The sequence below is a fragment of the Tupaia chinensis genome, unplaced genomic scaffold, assembly GCF_000334495.1.
Source record: "Tupaia chinensis unplaced genomic scaffold, TupChi_1.0 Scaffold000370_1, whole genome shotgun sequence".
NCBI lineage: Eukaryota > Metazoa > Chordata > Mammalia > Scandentia > Tupaiidae > Tupaia > Tupaia belangeri.
In genome coordinates, this window is record NW_006159867.1 from 2,202,791 (window position 1) to 2,221,049 (window position 18,259).

The following is an 18,259-nucleotide window of genomic DNA, read 5'->3' on the forward strand; positions in this document are numbered from 1 at the left end:
TTCTTTAATCTGCTTGTTATTCCAGCTTCACAATCTTAGTATTAAATAGTACTTCATTAGATTAAAACATTAGAAAAATGAAAGGATAATAATGTGTTGGGAGTTGTTCTGGACACTATGAAAGTTGTATATATACTTAAAAATTTTTGTATTTAAAATGTAATTGTGTACAGTGAAACATTATGTGCAACATATATAAGCATATATAATCTGTATATTGCTACATTAGTGCAGAAAAATAACACATTCACAAAATACTTTAAAATCTCTACTTCAATGTTCTTTGATCTATTTTTTTTATATAACATTCAAAGTAGTTGTAGTCACTGAAAATGCCCCTGTTCTCATGGAACTGATAAATCAAGTTAAAGAAAGAAACTGAAAACTAATCAAAAAGACTTAGGTCACACAGTGGCTCAGTGGTGATACAAGTGGGATTCACAAGGGAGCAGTTCAGGTTCATAACCTGAGACCTTTCTCTACATGTGGGGGTGTGCACGTGCATGCCCAAGATCTGATTGGCTAAGACCAGAGGTACAGCTTGGCATGGGTGTCTGTTTGGGCGACCTTTCTATCTGTTATTCTCTTTCTCTCATGAAAGAAAGAAATAAACAAACTGAAAAAGCATAGGCTGAGAATTAGAAACAAATCAGTTTCTCTCACTTAGGTTGCCCCTAATTATTTATTTAGATTTCCAAGCATTATTTCTTGTTTTACTTATAAAATGTATGGCTCAAGGAGGACAGTTCTAAGGTGATTTCTGAATATAGACAAAAACTACAATATATCATTTAAAACAGACCATAAAAACAGTTTCTGGATGTTGGTACAGAAGTAGACATTACAGTTTATCATGGTATACATAAGTTAGCATTTTAATTAGTTAATATATTTATTTTTAGGTTTTTAAAATATATTTTATTATTTGATTATACAATCAATTACTGTATACCATTACAACATGCAAAATGGATTTTCCCAACATGAATGTATAGTGAATTAGACCAGTTAAAGATATTATCATATAAGTTATACCAACAGATAATTTTCCCTTTTGTGTAAATGTTTTGCTTCTTTCTTTTTCAATAAGCTAGCGTTTGAGTGTCTTCTATGTGTCAAGTATCAGCTAGAAGTTTTCATTTATATTATCTCATGAAAACCCCAGAAGGTGTTTTAGAATCTTGCATAATACAATGCAATGCTGTTCTCTGATTGAACTCTCCTACATGAGCTATTTTAAGGAGAACAAGATACAAGACCTTTCACAATTATTTTGCTAATCCCTTTCTTCCAACTAGACAATGTTAAACAAATTTGAACATTTCCCGTAGCTTTCTGCTTTAGATATTTTGTTGTTCTTCTCAATGCCTTACCTATTCATGACACGTGTGCTTTTCACAGCCAAACTTCATTAGGACTATTCAGGGATTCTTAAAAGCTGGGAGATAAACTTTTACTACTTACTCTGTGGGAGAAAGGATGCATCACAGTGATGAACGTTAGGTTCTTCTTCATCTTATTCAAGTTACCAACAATTTTGATTTTCCCATCTTCCGTGTTTTTATAGAATAGAAAAAATTGCAAGGAAGCACAATTGTACAAAATAAGTTCGAGTAGATGATAACATGTTGTAAGGAATGAAAATAGTTTTATTATAATAATAGTTTGCTTTGGAAAAACATTGTTAATATTTACTAGTTTTACCATTTTCAAGGAGTAGGACTGTTTATAACATCACATTTTTTTTTTTCCCAGAAGGAGTGCGCATTCACTGGAGACAGAGAAAGTAAGAAAGCACCTCCCATGAGAAATGATTACACTGTAATTGATTCTCCTCCATTTCTACATCCTTTTGAGAGTTGGAGCATAAGTCCCCAATGTGCTTCTCAAGCATCCGGGTCTAGGACTCAAACTTCACAGTCATTCATGTGGAATCCAGTTGCCGAAAGCACCATGCCATGAGCTGGCCCAAAAAATCGTTTTTAAAAGTCCTAATTTGTTAAGGGGTATTTCCGTTCTTTGTACAAGTAGTTATTAATATCCCTGCACACTGCCCAAGGTAATTTAGGTATGTGTTAGGTGACAGATTCCAAACGAATGGAGACATATAACAATTTTATATTTCTTTTTTATTATAAAACTGAAACATAAGAGTAAGAGTTTTATAAAATAAAAAGAAAAGAGAGAAACTAAGAAAGGAATATATACACATAGAAATCAGGACTAATCTACTTAAGAATTCTGTTTCTGTTGTGTAAAGCAAATGCATCAAAGCCCACAGAAATGCAAAGTAAATTTGGTATACTATAATTCAGAAGTTCTCTTTTTCATTTTATAGACTGAAAAAGGGCGTTAGTACATATTCAAAGTTTTAGTCTAGCTGAACATATAGAACCATTTCTGTTGATTTAAGTTCACTCTTCATCTTACTCGACTCTACAGCCTCAGTGGTATTATAATACGGAGCATTTACCCTCTTACACGGCAGCTCTTTGGCTCCCTTCTCTCCTCTTTAGAATAGTAGCATCATTCAAATGAGAGGACTTTGCCAATATTTGATGAAAATTGGAATGAATATTTCATATGCTTATAATTGAACTTTCAAAGTCTAATTGCTAGAAAGCACATCTACTTAAAAATGATACTGTAATTAGATTACTTTAGCTTCAATTAAAGAATGAAGTGTGTGTGTGTGTGTGTGTGTGTGTGTGATTTTACTTGCCAAAATGCAATCTTTACATGGAGGTAACATTACAAACTAATAGGACAGAGATTAAGTAGTAAGTATCTATCATTGGTCCTATGCATGCTTGCCACAATTATATAGCAAAGACTGCATATGGTTTGTTAAATATAAAAATTAGCATCAGCTAAAGAAGGCTCTGGAAAAATTATCCCTCTAGTAAGTTTAAGTTTGGAAGGCAGAGAGATTTATTTAAAGTTTATTTACTTCTTCCATGAGAGAAAGAGAGAGAGAGAAAGAGGCACCCCAAGAAGGTCTTCACCTCTAGTCTCTAGCCAGCCCTGATCACATGCATGTGTGTGCATATGCCAAACATGCATACAAATGCCTCAGGATGTGAACCTCGGACCTTCTTATGTGGGTCTAGTATTGCAGAAGATTGCATTATTGTTGCATCGGCATCTGGCCCCAGTACATACGTACGCACATTTATTTATTGATTGATTGATTTCTTTATTCATTTTTGAGGTTTTTATCATAGGGCATGAGCACTCACCAGAAAGAGACAGAGAGAGAGAGATTATGGGATGCAAACTGAGAAGTCAGCCCCCAGAGGTAATGGCCAGGCCATAATCCTCCTCCATTTTCCTCCTCGGATCTTGGGCATGAAGACGTACATGCCCAGCATGAGTTTCAAACCAATAGCTCTGGGACTCAAACTGTAGCCAGCCATGTGGGAGTCCAGCACATTAACCACTATACCATTTGCTGGCCCCAGCCCCAATACATTTAAATGCATAATATTTCGAGCAAAAACAAAGGTAAATTGGAATAAGATATAGTCAATGGAGCATAAATGTTTCATCTGAATGTTCTGTTTATTTCAATAATCTACACAGGTGAAATATTAGAAACCATCTTAGCATGTGCTTTAAATTGGAATGTGAATATGAAATAGGAATAGTTTACTTAACTACAAATTTTGGCAGGGAAAATATTTTAGGTATGTAAATAACATATATTTGGAGATATTTGGTTACAGAAGGACCAAAATAATTCATAGACATTGTTTATCATGGTCAAAAAACGCTTTAACAAAGATGCAAACTCCCCCACTTGAGCCTAACAACTTCAAGAGCAGATCAGTTTCAAAGCCTCTTGGAAATCTTTAAATTCTAATACTAAAAAGAATGGGTAATTTAAGAAACAAATATTTCTCAGAAGATGAGAGGCTTTATAAATACTCCTTTATGTTCTCTATTTTCTCCCCAAGGATAGGCTCTTTACTTACTTCAAAGTAAGACTGAGTGGTTATACTAACCCAGCTGGAAACAGATTGATATTTTGTTTTTCCCCTTCATCCTTGAAATTTTACTTTTAATTTTCTAGTCTCCTTCCATTTATAACAACTGCAGAGGAGAAGGTACACGTGGTTTCTTTGCAGACAACTCCTTTGATAAATGTTGTTGTAATTATTACCTGCCTCATAGCACTAGGCCCTAGACAGTCCACAAGCATGTGGTCTTTATTTAGAAAGGAGCCTGCACTTCATCATTGGAAAGGCAGAGTCATATTAAGGAATTAATGTATGAGGAACAAAGACAGGCATTCACCTGAGTTAAATTAAAAGTTGATTTTTCCCATACAGAACTATAGTTTTGACTCAGTCTCAAATTAAAACTAGAATGACTGCTGTAATAAAACATATTGCTAAAGCACATTATAAAATGTAATAAAAACTGTTTTGACTAAGTCTCAAATTAAATTAAAACTAGAATGACTGCTGTAATAAAACATATTGCTAAAGCACATTATAAAATGTAATAAAAACTCTAATATTTTTTTCAAAAGCCCATTATAAAATGTAATAAAAACTCTAATATTTCACATACGTCTATTTTTACACTTTATGTACCCATGGAACTGCTCAGATTTCTCCCTTTATAGATCTTTATTTCAGTGACTAACATTGTGTGGTTAACCACATTCTAAATTGCTGTATACTGCATGTAATAAATTGTTGCTAGTATTCATTCTTTAATCATCAAGTTTGGTTCTATTTTTAATTTTAGACAAAGTTTTTGACTATTTTATTTGCTTCTCCTGTGTATTTATTCCATCGTGCCAATTATTAGGTCATCAAAACATTACATACAAAAAATATATATTTTTAAACACTTCAGTAAATATGGGTGGATGACTTTGATAGAAACTGATGAAATAAGTCACCAAGAACACGTCTATTAAGCTTTTATGTCAATGGCAATTGTCAAATGTCATGGCAAAAGAAACTTTAGGAATGGTATAAATTAGAAAAATCAAAAGAAAGTTTTTTAAAAAATTACTCTTTGTGTGTGTCTATGTGTTTCTGCATACATGCATGTGTGTTTTTGATGCCTACTCTAAAAATTCAAGGAAAATAAACAAGGATGGCTGAGGGTTACTTAAATATAATAATGGTTTCAAGTATGCTATCCTTTATATACTCAAAATAAAACACTAAAATAACAAAATAAGAAATTAAAAAAAGCATTAGCAGCAAATTTATCAAATTTTAAAAGCCTAAGAAAATTAACTGAAAACTATGAGAGAAACGGTAAAGTGACCACAGACACAAAAGAAAAGGAAATAACAGTCAAAAATAAGGAAAAACTTAACTTTGATATCTGAAAATTTAGAAAGTAAAGCAATGTTTAAAGAATAAATAATTATGTCTAAAAATCAGTATTGAGAAAAACCTATCAGTGGGTAATAATGAATTCATTCATATTGGTTCAGTTTTTCTCAAAAGACTCTGAAAGTAGTATTTGTGAAAAAATTAGGCAATTTAATCGAAGGGACAATAATAAGAATAGTAAATATTTTGAATGAAAGATTGCAATGAGTGCTCTGGAATAAATCTAACAAGGAAGACGGGATAAGAAATGCTAATGAGGTTGGAGGCTGAGTTTCACAGTTTATTTAAGAGCAGTCTCACTTGTGTGGCAATATTTGACCAGAGAGCTGAAGACAGTGTTTTCTGTATGTCTGAAGAGAAGTTCTATTCAATGAAAACTGCAGGTGTAAGGTCCTGAGGGAAGAATATGCTTGGCATGATTGAGAATGAACAACCAGACCAGAGAGGTTGGAATGGAATATAAAGGTAGAAACTGGTAGGAGATGGAGTCTGAAAATTAAGAGACAGTTAATATTCTGAGTTACAAAATAAACATCTTCCAAGTCATCATAGTGCATGGTATGAAAAGAAAGGCTGGTGACCAGCAGACAGCATAATGGTTACGTCCCTGGACTCCCACATAGTAGACTACAGTTCAAGTCCCAGACCTAGCTGCTTAAATCTCATGCTAGGTGCATGTGCATGTGTGCCCCAAATCCTGAGAGGAGCATGGAAGACAAGGGACTGCAGCATGGCCATCCCCCCAGGGGTGAGTGATTTCTCACTTTTTGTCTCCCTGTCTCTTCAATGAACACATAAGCCCTATAGCAAAAAAAAAAGAAAAAAAAAGGAAAAAAAAAGAAAAGAAAAAGTCTGAACTCTGAACTTTAAATAAAAGGAAGAAACCATAACCATAGAGCAGTTTTAAGCAGAGGATTCACCCGATTCGAATAAGTTGTCAATGTCACATTGCTACTGATTTGAGGGTACCCATTAGAGGGACAAAGGCAAGGCCAGGCAGAGTTCAGAAAATGCTACAACCACCCAGGGAACAAAAAGCAGTGATTCAAATCCGTTTGTTGGCTATAAAGTTAATAAGACATGATTACACACAAAATATATTGAAGGTAGAAACATCAAAAGGCAAGACCAGGCAGAGAAGTTCAGAAAATGCTACAACCACCCAGGGAACAAAAAGCAGTGATTCAAATCCGTTTGTTGGCTATAAAGTTAATAAGACATGATTACACACAAAATATATTGAAGGTAGAAACATCAGGATACCAATAGTTCAAAATGACATTTCAGAGAAAGAGCTTAAAAGAATAACAAAGGAAAACGCATAGAAAAACTCTCAGTTTGGCGACCTGAGAAACTTTACAAAGAGGAAGCTTAGAGAAGGCATAAATTTAGAGTTATTGAGTGTATTATATGTGAGCTGTCTATCAGAGGTAAGAGGAGCATATCAAATAAACTTTTGGGCATATTTCTGGAATTCAAATGAGAAGTTCAACCTAAATTTACAAATGTTTGGAATATTGCCACATAGGAATATTTGAAGATCCCATTCCTTGAAATTACATGCATACGTGCATACGTGTATACAAGCAAAATTATAGGAACTTTCCACTCAAGTGTAATCACTTCAGTGTCATAAAAAGATATTCCAAAAGAGTTCTGGATCAGTCCATATAAAGAGGCAGAGGGTCAGTGTCACGGGGACTACGAAGGAGCAGTTGGTGAGGTGCAAGAGAAACGACATGAGACAGGGTCCACCAGAGGAGGATCTCATCGACTTTGTTCAATTCACTCAGTAAGTTCAAGAAGAAAAGAACTAAAAAGCTAATAGGTAAGAAAATAGATGTTACTGCTGCACTTGACATGAACAGAAATGGTGGGAGTGGAAGGTAAGAGTAAAACCAGAAGGTACAGGAATCAAGCCACATTAATAAGGGATTAGACACTTAATGGCAATTCTTTTTTAATTTTGCTGTAGAAAGGAGCAAATACATACAGTGACAGTTGAAGGGCAAGGGTGGAGAAGGGAGAACTTTTTAGAGATGAAAAATAATGCGGCAAGTTTGACACTGAAAAAAATAACAGGGAGGAGAAAAGTGTTTAAGAGGTAAAGAAACAGATGAGACCATTGTTCCTACGTTGTCCTGAGTAGACAGAAGGGAACAGATAGGTTCACAGCACCAGTAGGGGTGGCGTCAGGCCTGAGCGTGAACATTTCATTCAAAACAAATCCATTCATGCATTCGCCATCCTAACGGGCTGCTATCATTTGTGCCATTATTGTGCTAGAATGTAGGGCTATAAAAACAAATAAAACAGGGCCTACATCATGGGTAATAAAGCCCGCTGGTAGAGAGAGGCATGGCAATTATCCATTTTTAATAAAATTGTATTTAAATAGAGCTCCACCAGAGAATCAAAATGTAATCCCAAAGAGAAAATGTGTAAGTTCTGAGAGAATTTGTAAACACTGATGTAAGAAGTTTCCAAATGACTTCACAGAGACGGATGACAGTACAAACACAAATTTCAAAGATGACTACATTAGAGTAAAACATGGAGAATGACTATCATAAGCCTAAAGCATAGTAAATTCAAGGTGTTACAGGTTTATTAGATCTGTAAATCATGAGACTAGCTCAGGGTGTTTACGACAGTTGAGCAGTAGAAGCCAACATGGGTTGCGTTCAGTTTTGTGTACTGTGTGGAAATGAATTTCATCCTGTGTTTGGGCTGCCATACAGGAGGGTTTAAGGAAGACTGTCGTTTTTCTCAACTGGTTGACAAGTTGGGTGAAAATTACATTTCCGGAAGAAAAGTTTGGAATACAGATGTAAATCCAAATTGTGCACACTGAGTTTGGGATAGCCGTGTGAATATCCCTGTGAAAAAGCATATCTAGGTGGAAAAGTCTAAAGGATTCAGAAATGTTCGTCTGGTGCTCAGATAAGGTCAGGTGGGTACCAGCTTACGGCAGGTAATGCAAGTTTTGCAATGTCAGAACTTTTACAATTTTTAAGGCCTTTAACAATTTGTACATTTAAACATATAATATTAGGAACAATAACTGAAAATGGGGCCCATGTAAATAATGGTTTCTGAAGCTTAAACTAGTAAATATATTTGTGAGCAGAAGTTATGGGAAAAAATACAGCTATGAACCTCGATAAAAATGACTAAGTTAAAGAGAGGAGGGAGAAAAGAACACAAGCATCTGGACAGTAGATTTTCTTTCTTCTTTTTTTCTTTTCTTTTTTTTTTTTAATTCTAGAATGTGGGTTCTCTTGCCATAGAGACAGAGAGAGAGGGAGAGGGAGAAAAGCAACCTCCAATGAGCCATGCTCATGCTATAATCCCTTCTCCATTTCTTCATCTTCTTGATGTTTGAGCACACATGCACACACACCTGGCATATTTTTCAAGCTACCAGGGCCAGGACTTGAACTACTAGGTCAGTCATGTGGGTTCCAGTTCCCTTAACCACCAGGCCATGGATGAGCCCAAGCTTAGATTTTTGAATGTCATTATTCACTCTCTCCCAAAGGTGAATAGATATGGCGATGGGTATGTTAGTTTGATTATGATAATCGCTTTACAAAGTATATATACATGGAATCTTCACATTTAATGTTCTAAATGTTACAACATTCATTGATCATTCATACCTCAATAAAGATGGTTTAAAAAAAAGAAACTACAGTAAGAGGAGCTGAAGAAAAAGACTGAGAAAAAAGCAGAGGGAACCAGCAGTTAGCGTAATGGCTATGTCACTGGACTCCCACGTAGTCGACCGCGGTTCGTGTCCAGGACCCGGTGGCTTAAAACTCACGCCAGGTGCGTGTGTGTGCGTGCCCAAGATCCTGAGAGGAGAACGGAGGAGAAGGGACTGTGGCGTGACCATCCCCCCTTGGGGAGTGATTTCTCGCTTTCTGTCTCTAATGTCTCTCTCTGTCTGACGAGCGCACGCGTCCTATAGCAAAAATCTCTCCAAAAAAAAAAAAAAAAAGAAAGAAAGAAAAGAAAGAAAAAAGCAGAGAAAATAATAAAAATAATTTAAAGAAGTAAAGGATTTCCAGAAAAACTAATGTTAATAATGTATTAAATATTTATAAAATTGTAAGGTCTCATAAATTATTTTTTCATTAAAAGTGATTTCTTACATATGTTGTGCTTGTATATAAGTACATAGTTGCAAGAAGATGATAGAAAAAATTATTACTTAAAAATATCTTAAAAGCTGTCTGAAGGTTGCATTTTATTTTGTGATAAGACACTGGAGAAGTTTTTAGACTAAGAATCTCAAAAGTTACCATGCTTAAAATACACTGCCAATGCACCCTAAATTTACATCCAATAATGAAGTATTTTTATAGACTTGGGCAGCAAAATAGCAACAATATCCTCTTTTTTAATAATAAACCTTGACATGAAGGTATGTAAGAAAACTTCTTGTATCATTGTCTGTAATATTAGTACTATTAGTACAGCCTAGAGAAGGCTTTTAAAATACTACATTCATAGCACCTCATTATACTTAAAACAAACTACTATGTTTTGAATATTTCAAAATGATGTCAAATACTAAGATTATATAATCACTACAAAAGAACTTTTCTACTCAAAAGATTTATTTCCATTTTATCTGTCAATTTATCTATCATCAGTTGGTACTACAAAGTGTTTTAGTAGAATATAAAACTTGTTCTTGCCTCTTCCAGGTTGTGGATGTGCATGCACATGTGTTTGCGTGCGCACACACACCCGTGTGTACACGTAAATCTGTGTGTGATTATGCAAAAGATAAAAGGTTTTCTTGAAAGTGTTGAGGCAGCTGCATGCTTTTCAGACTGCTTCCTTTCTCATGAATACAAAAGTAGCATTTAACTTATCATTGTACTCAAGGGCTTATTTTATAAGCAATATGAAAGCAGCTGGCAAAATGATTTTGTTACTTTTAGCATGGCTAGGTAATTAAAATTTTCTGGATTAGCGATATTTGAGTGTTTTCTGTGTTGCTGATGATAGTTCTTACTAATGATATTAGTGCAGTAATTTTGCAATTTCAAATGTTAAGTATTTTTATGTGCGTAAGTGATTCTGTTGAGTCATATAGATAAATTAAGTATGAAATTGAAGCTTTGAACATTTTCAGGAAATTTCGCTCTTGTACTTTACGGTGCTCTACACGTCTGTAGCATTGCCCCCACCATTTCTTTCTTTCTTTTTGTAGCAAATGCAATGCAGGAAAAAGAAAAAGGAGTTCTAAGTCAAACCTTTCTCTTATCACCATAGGAAGAGTACAAGGTAATTATGTCAAAAAGAAAAAGACAGAAAAGTAATGGAGAAACACAGCTGGATCAAGAAACTGATGTTGAATCTGAAAGGCATACTAAAAGATCAAATATTCCATTTCTTCACCATCAAGAAATAGCCATTCAAGTCTTCTCTTAAAAAAAAAAAGAGGGGCCAGCAGGTGGCACAAAGGTTAAGGTCACATGGCCAAATGTGTGTTCAAGCCTTGGAGACTGTGTCTTGGAAAACACAACCAGCACGTGTGTGTGCCCCAAATCTCAAGAGGTGAATGGAGAAGAAGGAACTGTGGTTTGGCCATATGCCCAGGGGATGATTCCTCACTTTCCCACTCTCTCTCTGTCTCACTCTGGTGATTGCATGTGCCCTATAGCAAAAAACTAACTAAAAATAATATTACTTTATCTACCGATGATTTCGAGAATTAAAAACTGATCATTATTTTCCGTAATCATGCATTCAAATGTGTATTCAACATACTCATGTAGATTACTAAAATATATTAGCAGTAAAAGTAACCTGCATTCTTTGTAACATGCTTTAGTATATCTTAGGAGCAGGGGTCTGATAATCTCTGTGTTTTTTTTAAAGAAAAGAGCTGTTTTTATATTTCTACTAAGAAGTTAAATTCATCTTTTACTTTGTTATTTTTCCTTTGGATCCTTTATATTTGTAGACTATAATTGGAATAGTGATCCCAAGTTTTATTTCAAACTGAACTTGATCATAATGAGTCAAAGTAATGTCTGTCCAGTATTTATATATTTATGAATATATATAAAATGAATTTAAAGAGAATGTTAAATAGATGTATTATTAATACACATAATTTATCATCACATAAAATTAATTTCATAATTAAAATGTGTGTGTATATATATAATACATATAGTATATATTTTATATATATACATATAATAATATATATTTTACATATAATACATATATAAGTGTGTGTATACATTATATATATACTGTGTATATATATATATATAAATATGTATACATTATATGTATACACACACACACAAATAGTATACACTATTTTTGCTATAGTGAGTATATGTTCACCAGAGAGACATAAAAATAGAAGACAAGAAATCGTCCCTTCTCCATTCTCCTTCTGAGATTTAGGCACATACGCACACTTACCTGGCATGATTTTCAAGTCTCCATGTCCAGGACTCCAACCGCGTTTAGTCATGTGACAGTCCAGCACCTATGCCACCAGTTGGCCCCGTATTTATTTTTTTTAAACAGACTTTTACTATCTCATGATTCTCCTGCTTCAACCTCCTGAGTAACTGGGACTACAAACACATACCACTGCTCTCAGATGTTTAGGGTGGGCCAGGAAATTGAACCTGTGCCTGTCATGTGGCCTTGGGCTGCCAAACATTAGCATCCAGCATGCACTACCATAGCAGGGCCTTAAATGGTATTTTTGAATCAAGTTAATTTTATTGCTATCTATCAGATACTTTGGAAAAAGGTTAATATTAAAATATTCTGAGTTTAGGTTCATGTTTCCAGTGAGGTGCACATGATTACATGTTTGGCTAATCTTTCTTGAATATTTCACTTTTAGATTGATTAGACTGTGTTGAATATTAGTAAGGATAAATATTTCACCGTTTTGCCTTAGGTTACGAATTTTGCAAACAACCACGTGATTTGCTTCTAGTTGAACATTGCCTTTATATATTCCCTGTGTTAACCACTGATAAATATACTTTTTAAAGAGATTTTTGCCTTAGGGTGCATCATGTACGAGAGAGAGAGAGAGAGAAAGAGAGACAGTGAGAGAGAAAGCGAGAAATCACCCCCTGAAAGGGATGGCCATGCCAAAATCCCTTCTCGTCCATTCTCTTCCTAGGATTGTGGGCATGCACACACACACACACACACACACACACACACACACACACACACTTGATGTGAGTTTCAAGGCCCCAGTCCAGGATTCAAACCACAGTTGGCCCTGTGGAAGTCCAGTGATGTAACTGTATGCCATCTGCTGGCTCTGACTCACTGATTTGTTTTTATTTCATATCACATGCCAAATTCCACTAATCACATATTTAGAATTTTGTATTACATTTTCAATAGAACGTTACTTCCTATGTGTAGCTTATCATCTTCTCTGTAACTACAGGTAGAGATATCTTATTACTTTTTAAAATAATCTTCCCATGTTTCGTAAAGGTAAAAGGCATAGTTAATTTTCACAATTTGTGTATGTGTGTGTGTGTGTTTTGTTTTATAATTAGTGAAAAACTTTATTGTATTGTTTTGGTTACAAAAGATTATTTCCATAAATTGTGTTATATTTCAAAGACGTGTGTGTGTGTGTGTGTGTGTGTGTGTGTGTGTCCGTGTCTGAAGTATCTCATAGAAGGCAATTACATTACCTAAATTCTCCCAGTTCATTGGTTCACAATAAATGAATACAGATTGGAAATCTTTGTAGGTGCTATCCATGCTCTGCACATATCCTTTTACCTATGCTTCAACACACCACAGCAAGACTTCCAAATGAAAACAAGGGTAGTTCTTTGCCTCTGGCCTTTCTGTAGCCACTAGCCCTATTTTATTTTCTGACATGACAGTATAACAGTATTAGGAAACAACTTTGGAATCAGCCTTCAAGTTATGACCGATAAGAGCTTGGTTCATGAAACTCCCAGCTTCTTCATACCTTGAAAGGGGCAAAGTAGAAAATCTAGAAATATATATAGTCTGCACTACTTTCAGATATATCTGAAAAAATCATGTTTTAGTTATATACAGTGGAAATTGTACTATTATTATCATTTTAAAAGAGATTTTTCCTATGGGGTATATAAATACTCACTGGAGAAACAGAGAGAAAAAGAGAAACAGAAAGCAAGAAATCATCCCCCAAGGGATATGGCCATGTAGCAATCCCTTCTCCTCCATTCTCCTCTCAGGATTTGGGTACACGTACCCAGCGTCAGTTTCAAGCCACAGTGTCTGGGACTTGAACTATGGTTGGCCATGTGGGAGTCCAGCAATGCAGCAATTATGCCATCTGCTGTTCCCGGAAGTTTATTAATGACATTGATTTATTTTTTCCATTTTCTGTGTCACTTCTAATATACACCTCATGTTTATTAGAATTGCCTTCTTCTTGTTTCCTATTGCAGCAATAAGACACAAATTTAGTGGCTTCAAACAATTCAAATGTATTATTTTAAAGTCCAGGAGATCAGAAATACAAAATAATTTTTGCTAGATTTTGAATTCAACGGGTCAGTGGGATTGGTTCTTTATGTTGGCTTCAAGAAAGAATACTATCCTTAGCATCCTCCTGCCAATTGCTGATAAAGACCCTTGTGATTACATCTGCCCACTCAGATAATACAGGATAATCTCCCCATCCCATGATCCTTAATTTAATCAGACTGGAAAGTGGCTTTTACTATTAAGGCAACATATTCACAGGATCTGGAGATTAAGTCATGAGCATTTTGGAGGAGCCATTATTCAGCCTAGCATATATCCCAAAATAATTGGATATCCAGGAGACCTTGTTTCAAGTTCTTCTTTATGCCCATGCTTTGTCTAGAATAATCTTTGACATATTGCTTCAAAATTTATCTAAATTTGCAAATTTAGGAACAGAAAGTACTTCATTTTTCACTGCAGTTTGTGCTAAGTTCCCTTGATTTCAGATGATAGTTTTCTAGTAATTCTATTAATTTGTGTAGAGACAAACATACAAAATTTCCTTATCCAAGGATTTCCTTTTAGCACTTGAAGAATGATGTTAGGGAAGGATTATTGTGTTATTATTTGCTTTACTGGAAATTAGGTGATGGTTTTACATCATTATGCTTCACTAGTTTTCAGAATCCAAAGCTGGAATTTGAATCCTACAGGAAAAAATTTAAAATGCAAACAATAACAATGATACTAATAGGAATAGCAATATTAATAAGAATAGTCAATATATCTGGAGGAATAACTATCTGCAACAGAATGTATTGGTGATTTGCATGCATTACATTATCTAATATTTTTTAAAAAATAATTTGGGACCAGAAGACGGTATAATGATTATGTCACAGGACTCCAACATAGTCGACTACAATTCGATTCCCAGACCCAGCAGCTGAAAACTTATGCCAGGCATGTGTGCACACTTATTCAAAATTCCCAAATTGTTTTTTTGTCTCTCTGTTTCTCTCTGTCTCTCTGGTGAGTACTCATGCCATATAGCAATAATCTCTCTCTCTCTCTCTCTCTCTCTCAAAAAAGAATTCTTCAATGCCCTAGAGTGTGTGTGTGTGTGTCCATGAAACGTGAGAGTGAGGAAGAGAGAGAGAGCAAGTTACCACAATCCCTTTCCCTCTAATTCTTCATTTTGTCAGGGTCCTTGGCACTTGCACACCTACCTAATTTTGCCAGGACCTAGATTCAACTCTGATGGGTCATATGGGATCCAACTTCTTCTATGAAGTGCTTAACCACTACACGGTAGGGTCAGGCCAATATTTTTAATAATACTTTGAATTATATATTATATTACCTCTGTTCTTGGACATTTCGTTTGAAAATATGCCACATATACACTATGGAATACTATTCAGTTATTAAAATAACAATGAGACCATGGCATTTGACTGGAAGTGGATGATTGTGGAAGATTTAATGGTAAATCAAGCAAGCCAGATTATGAAAGGGAGGCATTGTATGCCTCTTAATATATATCCCCACTTAATATATAATGAATAGCTGCACTCTGTGGCAGAAACTGAAAGATCGTAAGGTACAAAAGCAGAGAGAACTACTGTGGATGCTAGAGACAGTATAGGAAGAGAGTGGGCAGTGGAGGGGTGGGGTGGGAGAGAGAGAATCAAGGGGAAGAATAAAGCAAAGCATTTAATAGACACAACAATAGAAACTATTTGTTGATGATAATGTGTATAGTAATGTCTTTGAGTGGACTGATAAGCAATGTATTCGTGCTGGGAAGATTAATTTTGTATGCTGTGGAGATGTACGGTAATTAAACGTAAAAAAAAAAGTAAAAGTTTAAAAAATTAAAAATAAAGCCTATGTACTATATATTTTTTTGAAAAAAAATTATTATCTCCATTCTCTAAATGAGAAAATTAACATGAAAGAACTTGTCCAAGATCACATGGCTTAGTGAAAGAAAATGTGTTGTACTGATAAAAACATACATAGAGGGACTGTCAAATGGTATAATGGTTACACCACTGGACTCCCATGTAGTTGACCACAGTTCAAGGCCCAGACCCAGTGGCTTAAACCTCATGCTGGAGATGTTGCATGCCCAAGATCTGGAGAGGAGAATGTGGGAGAAGGGATTGTAGTGTGGCCATCGCCTTCTTAGGGGGTTATTTCTCACTTTCTGTATCTCTGTCTCTCTAGTAAGCACATACACCCTATAGCAAAAAACAAAACCAAAAACAAACATGGAAAGTATTAAGTGAAGTTCGTGTGTTACTTATTGCAAAGAAGCATGACTACATGCTGAAGACCAGAGCTGAGAGAAGGAAATGCGTTACATTCAGGGAACCACCAATAGTCTGGTGAACACCTTGGAGAGGGGTATAGATAATGAAAAATGATGAAGCTACACAGTGAAGCAGAGAGCAGATTCTTATCTAAATGGTCCTTTCACATAATGTCAAATGGAGAATATGAAATCATTAAAATAATTAGAGAATGAAGTGATACGGCTTGATGCTTCAGATAAGAGCATTTACAGAATGAAAAATTACTTCTATTGAGACAAACGTAAAAGTCATCCAGGTGAGAGATGATAGATTCAGAAAAAGGAAGTAACTTGGGGAATAAAAGAAGACTAGAGTCACAAGATAACTAGAGATGTAAATCTGAGCATTCACACTGCTGAAAGTTAGAATGAAAGAGTCCTGACATGCTATATACCTTCAAAGGAAACATGGGAGAAGGAGCAGAGACAGTGAAAGTAGGTCACATATTAGTGTCACATATATTTAGGTACCTCTGGCTCATTCGCAAGGGGTATTGAAAACTGATTGTATTGTGGATTCCTGTAGAAAGGACATGTAAGGATCTTTACAAAAACTAGTGAACTACTTACTAGGGTTTACTATCATGTGATGACCATGCCATGAAATGAAACAATATTTATAGACTTTTGTCATTTTGATTTTATGAGACTCATGATATAACATATTTTACAGAGAAGAGTCCTATATTGGACATTGGGCATTAACGAGTTAAGCTGATATGACTAAGGAGCATTCGTGGTCCATAATTTATATAAATTATGCTTTCCTTCTCTGTCTTTTTATGTCTGTCTCTGTCTCTTTCTCCATCATGGTGACAATTTCTTCTCTTTAACAGATGAACCAATACGGACTTACAACAGCTCAGAAAGAAAGAAATGGAATTGATATCTATAAAATAAGCACAAGACAACTGTTGTTCTACTTTATGTACAATAATTCTTATCTTGGAAGTAAAAAATAGGGTAAAAAAAAAGCCTAATCAATGAAAGTCAGAAGCTAGAAAGTAACAAAAACAAACAACACTTGGATCAGGAAAAAAATGTTTCTCTGTGCCATTTGCTATCCTCAAATATATTTCTATATGGCTTGTTATTATTGCAGGTAGAAATTACTTTCCTCTCTAGTTTATTTGTAATATGTATTCTATAAACTGCTTTCACTCTGCAGAGATGATGTCTCCTGAATTCTGTTTGGACTCCTCTCTTTCTTGACAAAGGGAGTAATTTTACAGGTGAATAAAGTGACTTTTCATCTTACAAAATTGTGATTTTGAATATATTCTCTCTTCATATTAATTACTTTGTTCCATCAAATGGAAAACTTCATAAATAGCAGAAGGGAGGGAGAAATGACTGATGTAGCAACCCCCCGAACAAAATTATATATAAATTAAAGCTTTAGTTAAAGAAAATTTTTCTTGAAAACAAAATAATTTTCTCTGTCAGAAGTGAAAGGATGATAGCTTTTTTCTCTTTCAAAACATTAATCCAAAACAGATTTTCTATGAAAAAATTTAATAATAATGTTTTCAGTGAGAATCAGTGAAGAGTATAGTTTATAAATATTGATTTCTAACCTCTTTTCCCAATTGATTATGCATATACGTACTTAATTTCAATATTAATATTCAGGTATTATCATTTAACATGATTAATATTCAAAGTTGGAGAAATCATAATTGCAAAGCTAAATTCTATCATTAGTGAAATTTAAATACGAAGCACCTTGCTACACTTGATTTCATAGTGTTCTGATATTTGAGAACATAATAACATACAATTCAATGAACATGTACCAACATTCACATGATTCAAATTAACAAAATCAATTCACACGTTTTTCTTATTTGCAAGTTGTTTATTTGCAACAGAATGAATGATCACAAATAGGAAGTGCCATGAGATCAAAGCTCCTTGCAATTTTATGTAACATACAGATGTAATTAATTAATTTATGCAACAAGTTCTTGCTCCTCTATGTATAAAGAAAATATTCATTGATAATGTCACTAATATTGTGGAAATTATGGTTTGGTGAGAGATA